This window comes from Megascapheus bottae, chromosome 7 (assembly GCF_031878675.1).
Source record: "Megascapheus bottae isolate mThoBot1 chromosome 7, mThoBot2.hap1, whole genome shotgun sequence".
In the NCBI taxonomy this organism is placed as follows: Eukaryota; Metazoa; Chordata; class Mammalia; order Rodentia; family Geomyidae; genus Megascapheus; species Megascapheus bottae.
The window spans coordinates 60,204,751-60,221,738 of NC_143515.1; the positions used below are offsets into that span (position 1 = coordinate 60,204,751).

Consider the following 16,988-nt stretch of genomic DNA (forward strand, 5'->3'; position numbering starts at 1 on the left):
AGCCACTGTGTTTCCAAGCCAGAAGCTTGCTGCTGAGGTTTGTGAAGACAGTGAGATCCTGAATGAGAAGGAGCTTGAAATATACAGTCAGGGCCCGATGCTTTTCTGTTTTCAACTTAATAACAGAAATAAGTCCATGAAAAGAAAAGTTGTTGAAGGAATATCACCTAAATAAGTAAATCTGTACCCGTCTCCCTCTTTTTTTTTAATATCCCAGGATTTTCCACAAATAGGCCATAAGCCTTTCTTTTGAGTCCTATACAGCCAGGCTTTGATCATGAAGGGGCAATCTTATGTCACCAATCCCCTGTTGATTGAGCTATGTCATTACCCTTTATGTAGTGTGGAACTGAGTGCCACTCTTGAACAGAAGAATGATTAATTCTGAATGTGATTTTTGGTCTTTTCTTTTAACTCTGGGCTAGGATGAACTCAGCACCACATTTCAGGTATTGGTTTGGAATCTGAAAGTTTATTTTATGACAATCGTTGGAACCTAGACTATTTGAACACATGCGCATTCTCACTGCAGATTCTCACCACGTGGCTGTTCTCCGATATCTCTCTCCTTTCCTTGCCTATCTTGGGGTGTTTAACAGCTCCCACAGGGCATTGCCAATTATTTATGACATGCTTCTCCTTGTAATATCTAGTTGGAAAACCAGTTCCTATGGAAACGGCTGTTTTCAAACAGGATGGTTTTAACTTCAAAACAATATCATCAAATGTGCAGTAACACATGCATCTTTTAGTGACAAGTAGATTCTAATGATTTGTATAGCCGAAAGCTGGAACATTTGAAAAGAATGAAAAGGACAAAATATATAGAGAGCTCATCTGATTGAGCAGGAGATGAGGAGATTAGGAAGAAAAACTTCTGGGAATTTCTTTAACTAGGTACATTGAGGGAAGGTGTGAGAAGGTGGCATGGGTTTTCATAATTACATTCAGAACTGAGAGCTCTGACTGTTGTGGACTAGATTTAACAAAGGTTGATAAAACCAGGGTTTGAATGCTTCTCTATTTTAAATACATTTTAATATTAAACCCCTGCTGAAAGCAATTCATCAAAACCCATGTTGCTAACAGCACAGCATCAAGGGCGTTGATTTTATAAACAGGGTGTTTATTAACTTATCATGCAGCCAGTTTGTTTTCTTTCTTTGTTCTATTGTTTATTCATTTCTAAGCCAAGAGAACAAGGGCCACATGGCCACTGAGTAATGTTTCTTACAGAGAGCTTTGTTCATTGGGTTACTAAGGCAAAAAATCATTCTATATCCTTGACTGATATACTTCTTCCTTTGTTTGTTGGGAGATAGCCATTTTCTCTCCTTGTCTTCAAAACCAAATTTGCTAGTTACCATGGCAATATTTTTGAAGTCAGTAGCACTCTAATGTTCCATCATGACCTGTTATGATATCGCTTGAATTTGTTGTAGAATTCATTTATCCATCAATCACACTGGAAAATTTTGAGAAACAGAGAGAGTATTAGAGAATTTTGAGAGATGGAGAGGAAGGGAATTGGTAGAGGAGGAAAAGAATGAATCACAGAAAACCATATTGCTGAAACAGAAAAATGAATCTAATTTCAGAGTCACACATTGTGTTTCTGAAGCAGAAGAATCATTATTTCAATCCTTATTCAACTGAAATACGATGCAAATTCAGGTATAGATTATTAATTAAATTTGCTGTCAGAACCTCACTTGTTCCTTAACTATAAGCCAAAAGCTACTGGGGAGGTTTCCAAATACTTAAGAAAATAAATCTGAATGTCTGGGTTGAAAACATGATGGTAGAGTCCCTGCTGAGAAAACCACATTTAAAGGCTGGTGTGTTTACTTACTCTGGGACTTGATTTCTGAATGGCCAAATTTCTTTTTTAATTTGTTCACAAGCCAGAATTGCCCGAATAAAACGGATTTTTGTTTGTTTGTTTGTTTTACCTGTACTCTGATCCTTGATCATAAAGTGAGGTTCTTGTGTAGAATGGGTGGATCCTGATAGTAGATGAGGAGACTCATTTCACTTGCCTTGATTTTTAATTTTCACTGTTGGGTTCTATTGATAAACTTCAAATATAGCTTCCTAACCCATCAGACAGTAAAGTGTAATTTATTATAATTTGTAAAATTTAGGGAACCAAGTCATGTATTTCATACCTGAGAAGAGAATTAATCATGTACAATCATATGTATAATCATATGATGTTGCTTGTTGGGGGACAGAAAAATCAGTTATTATGTTCAAATGCAGACACATATACATTAAATGTGACCATATACAATGTATGTGTTACAGGAGTTCATGAGAAATGACTCTAAACTGAAAATGCTCTTTAGGGAAATAATGAAATAATAACAAGACAAAACTTTTTTGAGATATACTGAGAGGACTAATCTCTCATTGTGTAGGTTAACTGACATAATTTACAGTGTCTCAGCTCACATTTTCTCAGATCTCTTTCATTGTTTTTCATCTTTCTACATTTATTGGGAAAACATTTATTGTCTGAGTAATATGCTACCAAGTTAAAGTTTGGGAGACAGACACAAAAATGCAATATTCTTAATCTCAAGAGGACACTGGTTGGTCGATTACAGAATAACATGATGCAGGGCAATGAAAGCAGAATAATAACACAGTGACCTCCTCACCCTTTTGAGCTGCACTTGACATTGGTTTGTGTATGGGGAACTTACTCCTGGTAAAAAAAAAAAAACTGTGCTTTGTTAAGGAATTAGACAATCCACATTTTTCCTTCATAGATAACTTTCCACTAGATGTGGACATCCTCACGTTTAGTAAACAAGAGGGCCATTTGCCTTTTTAATCAGTTATTTTTTTTCCATCTGTATTCTAAAGCTTACTGCTTGCAGATAATTTTTTTGACTCAAGACGATCCATCCGTGGATGGATCACGTGAACACTGGTGCAAAACTCAAACAAAACTGTCATTTTATGACTTACTGGTTCACAGGGTAGTTCCGTTTAGATTCTGAGGAATCTCCAAAGTCTTTCCACAGTGCTGCACTGTTTTACATTCCCACCAACAATGTAGTAACTGTCCTTTTTTTCCTAATGTTTTCTTTTCTTTTTTTGCCTGGACTCCCCTGAATATTTGTTGTTGTTGGTATTGTTGGAGATGACTCTTCTTACATGGATGAGATGGAATCTTAATTTTGTTTTGATTTATGTTTCCTTTACGGCTACTTTTTGGCTTTTTACCTTTTATATTAGTGAATTTGTCCAAGTGTTTTTGTGAATCTACTCAAAAAATTAGCTGGATGGCACACTTCATAAATAAGGGCTTCTTTTGGAGGAAGGATGGTTTCATTATTATCTTCATGTACAGAGAAATCAACATGGCACTCTTCACCCAGCTTAGTAGCCAGTTCCTTAGCCATTGTCTTTCCCAGCTTGGCAGTTCGAGCCATAGATTTTTGAACTCAAGACTTTGCCTACCCAGTGACGACGGATCTCCTTGTATCTACCAGCAATCCTTTGTCTTCCGAGTTAACTTGGCGCCCCAGCCTTGCCTTCCTTTTCATGATGCAGGGAATACCCATCTTGCAGCACAGGGCAGTCAGGAATACAAGCAGCTGGATGGGGTCCACGTCCTGTGCGATCACCACAAGCTGAGGCTTCTTGTTCTCCATCAAGGTAGTAACAGTGTTAAACCCTGCTCCAAGGATTTAGTGGGGACATCTCCTTTGCAGCTTTCTTCTCTGCTCACGCCAAAAGTCTCTGCATCTACTGCTTTGTCTCTGGCCTGTACTTGTGGGACAGCTTAAGTAGCTGCCTAGTTGTCTGGCGGTGCAAGGCCTGGGTAAACTGGTTAATTGCAGAAGACACTTTCAGCCTCTTCTACAGGATCGCCCTTTGTCGTTGCAGCTGCGTGTAGCTGGGCCATTTGACAAAACGGGTGAGGTCCCTTTGGGGCTGGATGCCCTGCCTAATGCCAAAGTCCTTGGGCCTTTTTGCAAACAGGATTTACCACCTTCTTGGCCTCCTGCTTTTTGATAACATCGGGGACTGGGGGCCTTCTTTCCTTTCAGCTTCTTGGGTGGCTGGAGAGAGTATCATATTAATATTTATGAAGACCAGACATTTTTCTAATTTGGGGTTCATTTAACGAATAAAATAATAAACATTGCCCAAAATAAAAAAGTACCCTGTCATTTTAATATTTGGATTCTGAGAAAAAAACCAGTGGAGGAGAGTGGCCTAGTCTTGTTGATGGCAGTCAATTCAATGTGCGCTGGAAAAACAAGAGGAAGTCGGATTCTTGCACTTTAGTTCATTAAATGGATTGCTAAACGTTCACAAAAATGTCTTGTAGAATTAAATGAAGACCACCTAAACAAGAACAGGCCCAGGCTTATTTCATCAGGGCTTGTGACAACAAAGGCATGGGAAACCATTATAGGAGAGAAAAAAACAGAAGATGATAGTGACATGTCAATTGGAAGTTGTTAGTGTTCGGAAGTGGAGGTGGACTAATTAGAATTGTGTCATTATATATGATTGGTTCGCGAGGCATATTTGACTTTTCTTGGGTTGTTCCAAGTTGAGGATGAGCAATAGTTAGGGAAGATGTTGGTCACTGGTAATGTACTGAGCGTGTTGGGGCCCTAAAATGATTGCAGAGATTGTGGTTGGCTTCTAGACCTGATTGCTGCAAAAGTTGTGAAAAGCACTCTCTTGTCTTCATGGTTTGTTCACTGAATAGTCAGTCACACAGTTCAGTGAACCCCCCCCCACACATTCGTTGATTGATTATAAGTCACTTTTTAAGAAATATGATGAATGAACTTCCTTGGGTCACATCTAAAAAGTGAGTTGGCCAGGCTAAATTGAAGTGAAGCTTTGCCTTGGTGTTTCAGTAGAGCTAAGAATAACCATGTGAAATAACAGATTTCCTGAGCTATCTGGAACTCATACCACTTCCTCACATCTATTTCCTCTAAGGTAATTAAAACTAAAGTTCAAAATGAAAAGATCTCATGTACTATTTCCCCCAACATCCAGCAAAGGATCAGCAGGGACTGTCATGTCATTATTACAGCAATCCTGGGAGGTCAGAAACTCTGTTTCTATTTGAAAGTTTGAAAAGTTCTTGGAGTCACAGCTCAGAAGTTTCATTTTATTTTTTTAAAGGACAATTTGTACTTGTTGAAAATCTGTTTTATGTCAGGCACTCTACCTGGACTTCACAAATAGCTTATTTTTTATTAGCCAATTCCATGGAAATTATTAGTCCTGCGTTAAGGTTGGGGTGGGGGAGACACAAGGAAAGTAAATGGTTTGTCAGAGATTGCAAACATAGGAATGGATATGATTGCTGTCTACATCAACATCACTTTATTATTTCACAGCCTCTTGCCTAAGAATATAAAAGTTGCAAATTGTTTATTCCAGGAGTTTTCTGAAAGTACATTTATTCTTTAGTAAAAATCATGAGCACACTACTGATTTTTTTAAAACTCTTGGAACTCTACCTTCAAAATTCTGACCTCATTAAAAGAGATAAGCGAAGCTCAGAAAGATAAATACCACAAGTTTTCACTCAAACAGAATCTAGACCTGACAAAAAGATACTGTGGTATGATTGGACAAGGAGCAAAGGATTGGGTAAAGGGAATAGGAGGTGATGACAGGGATGAGAATAACATATATAATAATGTGTAATAGTATATTGTTAATAATTAATTTTGATTATATTATATGCTTGGTTTAAATAACATAATGAAGCCCTTTTGGATAATTAACCTATGCTAATATAACATTAAGAATTCTCATTTAGTCATTTTTACTAGTCCTAATCTATTATGCTATAATCTCTTCTACATTTATTCAATGACACTTAAATATCCACTTTGGATCTCTACCATGAATTAGACTTCAAAATCTCAGAAAGTCAGGCCTTCCTCTTGGTTCATTCAACTCTTTGAGGATAAATCTTTGAGGATAAATTTTATGTATTTTTTCATCACTAAACTTTGTTACATATTTCTCTGCTTTTATTGTCATTTGGAAGTAGTAGAATTTGCTTATTCTGACAGACAGGCAGGTGTGTGTACACACACACACACACACACACACACGCACACGCACATCTAATCAAAACCCTCTCCAAAAATTCACCATTGGAAGGTTGCAGCCATTGAGCTTTCCTCATCCTGTTTTAAGTAGCTGAGGTATTAAGAATGGATCATAGAACTTGTTTTAGAACAATCTAAGTTTATTAATGTATGTATATTATTTATTACATGTCTGTGCTAGAACAGAACAACATAACCATATCCATATTGTAAAGTTGTATTGCTGCTTAGTTTTTGCGATTATTCATTTATAAAGTGAATGAATATTATCAAGGAACAGGCCAGGTTGATGTGGGGGAAGAATGTAACAGAGTAACAAGTCTTTTTTTTTTTTCTTTGCCAATCAGGAGGCTTGAACTCAGGGGGGCCTGGGTACTTTTTTGAGCTTCTTTTTCTCAAGACTAGCATCCTACCACTTTAGCAACAGCACCACTTCTGATTTTTTCTGTTCATGTGGTGCTGAGGAATTAGGCAGACACTCTATCCCTAAGGCACATTCCCAACCCCAGTAACAAGTCTAAACTACACATATTGAATATTGAAAGGACCTATTGACGTGGATCATGAATGACTCCCTGGAGATAGATCAGGAAGGGCTGTAGGGAACAGAAAATAACCAAGGAAGAAAAATATGGTGTATTTTCCATTTTAACCCTTTATGGAAATAAGAGGTTTATCTTTGTGGCTGTTGTCTTTAATGTACTATGTGAAATTATTTCTTTACACTTTTCCCCCTTATGGCTTATCCCCTGGTGCTGCTGTATCTGATTTTGGTACGTGGTATATTGTACATACATTTATTTGTTTATTTGAATAGGGAAGGAGAGGGAAAAAAACAAGATGATGAGAAAAAGGATAAAGGATGTAACACTGATATTCACAAGACAATATGTTGAAAATGAGGGGTGACAATGTTCAAGAAATAAGGAACTCACTACCTTACAAATGTAAATGTAATGCCTCTATGTATCACCCTGACAATAAGATAAAATTAAAACAAAAAAAACTCTGTTGCTTTATTTTGTATTTTTTTAAATTTGTAAAAAGCTTTACAGTCAGTATCTGCTCTCCCTTGGTTGATCATCAAGGCTTTTTGGTTAGACAAGAAAATTTTGTCACATAGGTTGGGCATTACTCAAAAACAACAGACAATCTGCAAATTTAACAAATATTCTGCTAGGTATGTCACTGTTAAACAGCGTATTTGGGTTTTTGCTTTTTAAATAACTTTGAAAGTCAAAATTTAGTATAGATATATTCAGATGTGTTCTAGACAACGTATTTTGCTAAGTGAAACAGCTCTTGATGTGTCCTTCTACTCTCAGTAATAAAGATGGGGATACAGAATTAAGGATGTGAGGAAAGTCAAAAACAATTGTTAAATATGGATAGAAAGCATGAAAAATACTGGGTGGAAATGGAATGTGTCAACTGTGGTAAAAGTTTTTGTACCTCAATCTAATCTGTATTATCACTAATTGTATATCTTTCCAAAATCAGACACATTAGACATGGCTTTCAGCTGCCAGTAGGTTATTATTTGCAAGAAGAAACAGAATGTTTATCTCTCTAGAGGCTGGCATGGTAGACCAGGACAAGTAGCTGGCAGTTACAACCCCTTCCACAGTAAATGAATACACATGCATATTGAAAGTGATTTTTTGTGCTGAGAAATTAAGATCACAAAATTATATTTCAGATGGAAGCAAATCAGCAGTAAATATCAGGTAATGAGTTGCTAATATCACAGCATTTCAAGGTTGCTCTGAAATCCATTGTGAGCAATGCACAATGCAGATGTGAAGACAAGACATGAGAAGTAAGAAGAGAGGATATGTCCCATTGTGGGGTGCAATTGAAGGGAGAGGGTTGGCCTCACCAATTTGCATTTAGGAGGTACTTGTTACCTTATCAGGCTGAAGCTGGGATGTGAATAGTAAATGACAATCTGAATGTCAACCACAATTGCACAGCTTTGAATCCCCCAGTAGTTTAGTCCTTAGAAATTACTCACAGTTAAGTCATGGCAACACATTCTCATCTATTTAGTTTCTCCTTTTGGCAGGAAATGATGCAGTCGGTGTGGAAAATACTGGGAATTTTAGCTTTGCATTTTTTCAGCTTGATGTTCAAATGCAACATTGAAAATGTTAGAAAAGTAATTTTTGTAATTAATGTGCAATTTTTGGTATTCTGCAGTCTCCATTCTTAACATATTCCCTCCTCACATTCTTTTTAAAATCAACATCCTGTGAGAGGAATAAATCACTAGACTAAAATAAAAACTGCTAACCACCAAACAGGAATGATATTTGACAAACTCACATTCTGGAAAAAATGGGCATTTTAATAAGTTAAATAAGGATAAGAGCTTCATTTATATTCAAAATATTCCAATTAGATGTGTGTGATGTCTTCATAAATGAAATATGAATATTAAATTATAACATGTTTTTATTGCTTTATTCTCATTTTAAGTAGTACCATAAGCAACCCCAGACATCTTCCAAATTAAAAATTTTAGATTAATTTGGGTTATTGCACAAAAATATGGATCTAACAGGATTATGAAAAATAAAGATTTTTCTTGTAAGCTTGACCCGTAGTTGTAAAGTTTCTCTGAGAATAAAGCAAGGAAACATTATCGATGGTAATTACAGTAGTGCTGGTCTTATTTTTCTCTAAACCATAAATGTTTGTCTCCCAGGAGTTTCTGCAGTATTTTTAGGGTTTATGGTCATATGGGGCACATAAACCAAATGGAGATTATAAATCTAATGTCACATCCCATAATTTCCTTCACAATATGATGGAGGAAGGAAGTCAGAGGAATGTTGCTTTATATCTGAGGGAATTTCTAGAACATTTGATATCTACATTCTCAGAAGAGAGGAAAAGCAGAGTTAAGAGGAGGGAATACAGTAGTTCAGCAGTAACCTACCACTCAGTAACCTAATGCAGAGTACTATACAAAGTATGAAAACAAATACAATTAGCTTAGAGCCCTAACAGCTTTCTTCAACTTCCCCTTTCCTTGGAGTAGACAGATTTCCCTTTTGGGATCTTTCCCTAGTTTTCATTATACCGCAGCTAAATACTTCGAGACCAACTTACGACCAACATCAAGGATGAGCCTAAACTGATTTAAACCAAGGATTGCCAGGGGGCCGTGTGCAAATAGTTCAGGCTTTTGTAGAGCCACACAGTCTTTGTCGTAACTATTCACATATTACCCGATAGTTGTCACAGTGAACACATAAGCAACTGTGGGTTTCTGTGTTTCTCGAAAACTACAAAAATAGGCCCATGGGGCAGATTTTTAACCTCTCTGTGCTTCAGTTTATGGGCAGAAGCAACCTGATCCTTGCTTTAAAATTCAGGTTCTCAAAAACTACTTCAATGCATGACTTTTTCTTAGTTGAAGGAGATCTGGAGTAGTGTGGTCAGTTGTTAGCTGGCAAAATATTTTTTTTTGCCAGTCCTGGGCTTGAGCTCAGGGCCTGAGCACTGTCCTTGGACTTTCTCAAGGCTAGAGCTCTACCACTTGATCCTCAGCACCACTTCCAGCTTTTTGCTATGTATGTGGGGTACCGAGGAATTGAACCTAGGTCTTCATGCATGCTAGGCAAGCACTTTAACCACTAGGCCAAACTCCCGGCCCCGCAAAATATTTTTTTAAAGATGTTGGGAGGCTATATTGTATATATGCCACATATAAACACATAAACACATAGGATTGCTGTTAGCAACCAACTTAATACAGTAAAAGGAGCCAGCTGTGAGGATGAAACCCAGACGTGGAAAGAACAGAGAGAGTGGGGCTAAAGAATCACAGATGTTTCAAACTCAAGCTCTGCTTTAACCAGGGGCAAAACTCTGTTCTATTTCTCAGTTGATTATGTTGTTGCTTTATCCCCCCCCACCAAATCCCCTGCCCAATATGAATACATTTTATACTTGTAACAGAAAGATCCTATCTCATAGCCACCGAGAGTAAAATAGCAGGAGAACTATAAAAGAATGGTAAATATTACCAAAGCTCAGAGAAGAGGGAATCATAATTGGAAAAGTTGTATTTCGTGATGGCATTTGAGACAAACCTTTTAGTTTCTCCATTTTTATTTTGTAGCACAGAGACTGAAGATGAAAATCAGCATGACAAAATGTTCACAGGTGGCTAAGTTGCTGAATTTGTGGATAGTGACCTATTACAGTGAGACAGAGCCCTGGGGTTTCCAGGAAGAGCAGTGGGGAATGGTACTGAGTCTGTGTGAAGGATGGACAAATACCTGAGACTGCAAGACCAGAATTGAAACAAGGCCTGCCAATGACATCAATAGCTCCTCAGCAAAATAGGCCGGTTCAGAGATGTGCCAGGTGTAGGGTAACAGCCAATTCACTGCCTAACTTTATCCTCAGGAAGCCAAAGAAGTGGAAGTAGGCCTAAAATTTTACCTCACGGGATCCTTTGGAGGGAAAATACTGACAAAATCAGTAGGAACACTGATGCTGATGAGAGGGGGAGAGGTAGTATTTCAGTAACAAGTTGAACTATCAACAGATTACTGCATCACAAAATCATTTGAAGTGGGATAGGGAAGGGAGAGAAAGGAGATGAGGGGCAGGGGTTGGGGGAGGGAAATGGGGACCAAAACATGAGAAAGGGTATCAATGTATATGAAGTAATGCACCTTCTATCTGGTGAATATAATGTAACCCTTCTATTAGTTACAATAAGAATATATGAAAAAAATCACTTTGAATGTGTTGGATTAGTTAACCAACGGAGATTTTGTTGAATTCAAGTCTGAAGACAGAAGTAGTTTGTTCACACACTCAGTGTGAGTCGTATTACCAACAGCTCTTCTAGTCCTACCCACTGGAGCCTTTTGCCTTTTAAACAGTAGCTAGCCAACAGGGATTCCATGTGCCTTCAGGCTTCATTTAAAAATTTCCCCCCAAATTATTATCTTTAAGTAGTTGCTATCTAACAAAGCAGTTTATCTTGATCACTTTCAACTTTGTGACTCATCCCTTCCCTTCTCTCCTTAAGTAGTTCAGGCCCAGAGAGACAAAGGATTCATGTTTTCCCTTCTATGTAGAAGCTAGATTCAGCTTGCAAAGTCATTAGTAAATATGTTGGGTGATATGCAAATGTATATGCATGAATTAATTAAAATACAGTAAATGAAGGGAGATCTCAAAGAGTATAAAGCTTTAGAAAGTCAAAATCAAAGTTCAGCAAAATCAAACACTAGGGAGCAAGTTGGGTGAGATGCCATCAAGGGGAAAGGGGCAGACAAATGATGAAGAGGAGAGGGGGAGAACGTAGACAAGAACTAACATATCTCCTCGGGCTTCTCATTCCCCCTGGTTTGGGGGAAACTGCTGACAGGTTGCTGGTTCACAGATGGAAAAATCCCTCTGCAATGCAGACCGAGAGAAGTGCATGCAGTTGTTTGGCCACCCTGAGCAAAGCCCTGCAAACCTGCCTTGTGTAGATGGGCATGTGAGGAGGAATCAAAGCTGTGAGGAACCCAGTTCTGTGATCAGAAGCCATGGCTCCTCCCGCCTATCTCCATCTCCTGCATACCTTTTCTCTTTCACTCCTCTGAGCCTCCAGCCATTTGTCACTTTAAAAAAAATGGTCACTTTCTAAATTAGCATTTGACTGTGATCTCAAAAAACAAAAATACAAACCCCAAACGCCAACACAAAAAATATCAACAATACACAGCCTGCAGTTAGTTCTCCATTTCAGTTGCCTTGATTAGCTACTAATTAAATGTTTTGTTAGAAAACTACCCTTAATAAGCGACTAGAGTATAATAATTATCTGTTCCTTGGATCTTCTTGAAAAATATTTCTTGCTCTAGCTATAGGATATAATTACCTAAAGGGCTTTAATAACACACAAGCCACCCCCCTGCCCTGCCCCCATCCTCAGAGAATCTGATTTAATTAGTTGAGAGTGAATCTGAGTACGAGTATGTTTTAAAGTTTCTAAGAAATAGTCCTGTTTCAGAGGAACTATTCTGGATTTTTTTTCTTTTTATCGGTTGAAGGAAGGCCTTGAACGCATGTTCTTAACACTGTCCCTCAGTTCTTTTCTCAAGGCAAGTGCTCTACTACTTTGAGCCACAGCTCCGTTTCTGGTATTAGGATGACTAACTGGAGAGGAGAGTCATATGGGGATTTTCCTACCTAGGCTAGCTTTGAACTTTAACCCTCAGATCTCCGCCTCCTCAGTGGTGTGAGTCACTGAGGTTACAGATATGAGCCGTCAATGCCTAGCACTATTCTGGGCTTTAAGCTGTCCTTCTTGGAGCAGCTTTCTGCTTCTCCTTCTTCTCTTTCTTTTCCTTCTCCTTGTCTTTGTTGTCCTTCTCTTCCTTCTTCTTTCTTCTTCTAGCTTTGATCTGTGAATGCCATTGTTATACCAGCCAGTCAATGGTTTGTGATTTCACCACTCTGTTCATTGTCCCTCTGCACCACCTGGTTTCTTGAATGAAGAGGCCATTGTCTGACCTTGGGTAATGTCTGAAGGGGAAGTAGAAACAGTGAAGGACTCCTCGTATTGCTCTCCCCACAGGAAGTAATTACTTGGTCTTTCTCAAGTCCAAGGCTAGGGAAGGAGAGTGAGCTGGTACCTATATATAGACAGAAATGAATGTTGCTGAGAATGAGCTATTCAGAGTGCGGCAGAAGGTGCAAAGTTGCACTAACAAATTAGTTTAAATTTTTATGACAACCTCCTTTAGATTCTGAAAGATACATCTATCTGACTGCCCGTCTATCTGTCCATGACTATGTCTAGACGGGGAAGGAGGGAAAGAGAGGGTATGATTATTTCCGAAGTTTCTCCTTTTAAAAATAGTCACCGAAGAATTAAAACTGTCGATGGATTTTCTGAAGGCAAGAGTTTACTCTGCTAAGACCAAAAACAACAATAACGATAAAGCTCCTTCTGGTATGAAGACTCTGTCTCTGGTGTTACTTAGCTTTGCAATTCTTGACTCATTCCTTGCTCCTTTCTATTCACCTTTCACTATTAAACCATAGGCTTAACTGGAGAAGCTTCTCCTTTATGAGTTTTCTTTCTTCTCTTCTCTTACCTGAGGTTCATCTTCCTTCGTATGGCCACTTGTGCTTTACAAAGTGTTATTATGTTGATATTCTCAATGGTGGATTATAAAAACAAAATCAAAGATCATTTTATAATCAGCTGTAACAACTTATGCCTTTGATGAAGTCTAATGGCCTGACATTTGTTTTAGCTGGCATTGTTTTTTCTTGTATTGTCCAGTCTCCTGTTTGAATGCACTCATTTACTGCTTTTTGCATTTTGATTGACACGAACACAACACATTTTTTTTTAAACCTAGGATGTACTATTTTGTTAGTTTATATCAAGGAACTAATACATTTTTTAATTGTTAATATTCTTTTTTATTTTTTATTGTTGGGGTAATGTATAGAGGGGTTACATTTGCATTCACCAGGTAGTAAGTGCATTAATTCTCACACATTGATACCCCTTCTTATGATTTTATCCCAATTTTCCTCCCCCATCCCCCCAATCATCTTGTTTTCTCCCCTTCCATTTTATATTTCAAATAAACAAATAAATGTATATGCAATATACCAGGCAACAAAGTCGGATACAGTACCAATAGGAGATTAACCAAAGGGCAACAAAAGAGAAGAGAAATAACATAGTGCCTTAAGAACAACAATCACACAAGATAAAGCTCTTGTTTCCATATCCTAGAGTTCTCAAGGAACTGATAATTTTCCTTATGTAATCAGATTCCTTATTACATCTTCCATCCCCTCAAATCAATGCTTGAAAGGATTTTTAAACTTGTCTATTTGTTTCCCAACATCCTCAATCTCACAACTCCTTCAAAAATCACATAAACACATTCTAATATGTTTGTGTATCTTTTTTGTTATGTGTTATTTCTTTTTTTTTTTGCCAGTCCTGGGCTTGAGCTCGGGGCCTGAGCACTGTCCTTGGACTTTCTCAAGGCTAGTGCTCTACCACTTGAGCCTCAGCACCACTTCCAGCTTTTTTCTATGTATGTGGTACCAAGGAATCGAACCTGGGTCTTCATGCATGCTAAGCAAGCACTTTAACCACTAGGCCAAACTCCTGGCCCATGTGTTATTTCTTCATCTTACCTGTTCTCATAAAACCTATCTTTTAGTGTGTGGACCATATGGATGGTTTTGATTTGAGTTTTAATTTTCTCTACAGATTTTTATGCCTTGTATTTCCCCCCAACACACATAACAACCCTTGGTAATTTTATGTAAAAGGAAATGAAGACTCAGTTCTTCCTCACCTTTCCTAGGAGTTCACTGTGTTCAAGCATTCTCTAAGACTGATAGTACTGGCTAACAAAATCTTTGTCAAGAGACCACTAACTCTTAGGCTTATGTTTTAGGGATAGAGCATAGTATCACCTTTTCTAACCACATGAGCACAGTAGGATAAAGATAGTTGTGCAGTGGTTCCTCTCATTTGTAATCATTAGAATGTGCTTCTAAATCCACAAGTAATCCCAATGGATAGTAAATGACAAGCAATTAAAATTGGACATGATAGATTAAACAGGACTCTAAACAGGAGTCACACAGGGAGATAGACCAAAGAAGGGTATTGGTAGGAGTGGATCACCAGGGCTCAAAAGCTATGTGCATATGATCATAGAAAAGGTTGCTTATTGAAATGAACTCAAGATATGGAAACAAGAGGCTTAAATTTTAAGTTTTGTGGAATTTTCCCCCCCGTTTATCCTCCTTTTTAATGCTGTTTTTGGTTTCTTTGTCTTTTGTCTTGTAGATAATTTTATCTGATTTGGGGAGGGGAAACAAAGGGTGAAGTAATTCAGCAGAGATGCTCACTAGACACTGTGTTGAAAATGAAACAACTTGGGGTTTCCAGGGTGCTGGAAGGGAAAAAAACTGGGAGAGAATGAGGGAGGGGTTAACAGTGTTCACAAAGAATTGCACTTAATACCTGATTTATGTAATTGTAAGCCCTCTGCATATCACCTTTACAATAAAAGTTACAAAGAAAAGATAGTCATGCAGGCAGCAGAAATGCCCAGAGTGTGGTAATCTCAGTACCAGCAATGCAGTGTGTTTCTATTAGTTACTTAAATGGAAGTGCCTGGAGAACGCTCTTTTTCATGTCTGCAATATCAACTGAAGTCACAGAATCATCATAGCCTTAAAGAGATGAATGTGGGGGGCATGATTTCTGGTGAATGACATAAGAATTAGGAAGAAACCCCAGTTCTCTGTTTTTGTGTTATCATTTGACTGTTATACTTTCTCTTGGACCCACCAAGACTACATTTTGTGCACCACTTGCATTGTTTAATTGAATTCCTTGCAGATAAATATGTACTCCTGGCTTTAGAAATCAGTCAGAATTAAAAAGCACTGGAACTGGGGTCTGGAAACCTCAGTGTCAGCCCATTTCCCACTGATTTTCACAGCCACTATGAACAAAACATGTTTCAGCTAAATCCACAAATCATTTTTATACTGTTACTTCTATAATGACTACTACCATTACAACTACTACTGCCTACTACGATTCTTGTAGTAGGATCAAATTCTGAGCTCTGTATACCCCTAAGAAGGCATTCTTCCATTGAGCTATATCTCAGCCCTTCATTTTATCTTTTGTTGACCAGTTGCCAATATCTCTTCCATTACTTCCATTGCTTTAGTTCTCCTTAAATTTTTTTTTTGCCAGTCCCGGGCTTGAGCTCAGGGCCTGAACACTGTCCTTGGGTTTTCTCAAGCCACAGCACCACTTCCAGCTTTTTTCTATGTATGTGGTACCGAGGAATCAAACCTGGGTCTTCATGCATGCTAGGCAAGCACTTTATCCACTAGGCCAAATTCCCGGCCCACCTTAAAGTTTTTCTATGACAAATTTAGGTCTGTATAAGTGAGATGTTTTAAAGCAGGTGTATGTATATCAATAGAACATCAGAGACTGAGGAATTTAAATTTAAAAATGTTACTGCTCGTCATTCCTTTCCCTGTAGCTAAAAGTCTTGTGAGTTCTGCTGGCCCTCTGTCTGTCTGGTTTTGGTCATGTAAACTAGTTTTCATTCTAATTATTCACACTTCCTCAAATTCACACACACACACACACACACACACACACACACACACACACACACACACACACACACACACCAGGAACAAACTTCATTTCAAGTGGATTATTTCTGGTAATCATAAACAATAGCTCTGATTATAACAAGTTTCTATGTTATGTGAAATGATCACTTATTAATAGCCCATCTTATGACTTGAATTATAATTAAATGGTTTTGGAGAATACCTTGCCATGATGTAATTCACTGGGAGCAGGAAATGGGTTGAAGAATTTAGTTTGCCAACTGGAGAGGGAACTAGAGCCAAAAGGAAAGACACTTGAAATGTGTCAGAGTTTATTCCTTTAGTTAATGGAAGTCTTCAAAATTTAACTTTGTAAGGAGCATAGGAAGTTGAAGATACTACACGGTTAAATGCTCAAATGGCATTTTAAATTGATAGCAGAAGGAGCATAAACAGCTTATAGAGAAACTACAAAAAAGAACTATTCTGGGAAAATATTTTCAGCCAGTATGTCAGATCAACCCCCAAAGTATATGACTAATAGCAGGTGCAATGTCCCAGATTTTAACAGAAGTTGATGGTTTTTTGTGTGCTATGTATTATTTTTTGTTCCTCTTAGTTAACCTATAACGTGGGCAGAAAAATCATTACTGTGCTCACTTAGTCATGGCAGTTGAAGTCTAGTGACTTGCTTAATATTGTTTGACAGGACGAGAACGGAAGCTGAAA

General features: G+C 37.9%; 1 pseudogene; it reads right to left on the reverse strand.

The window, feature by feature from the left end:
• Positions 1-3,242: 3,242 nt before the first annotated feature.
• LOC150060886 (large ribosomal subunit protein eL8 pseudogene) lies at positions 3,243-13,236 on the reverse strand (annotated as a pseudogene).
• Between the last annotated feature and the right edge of the window lie 3,752 nt (positions 13,237-16,988).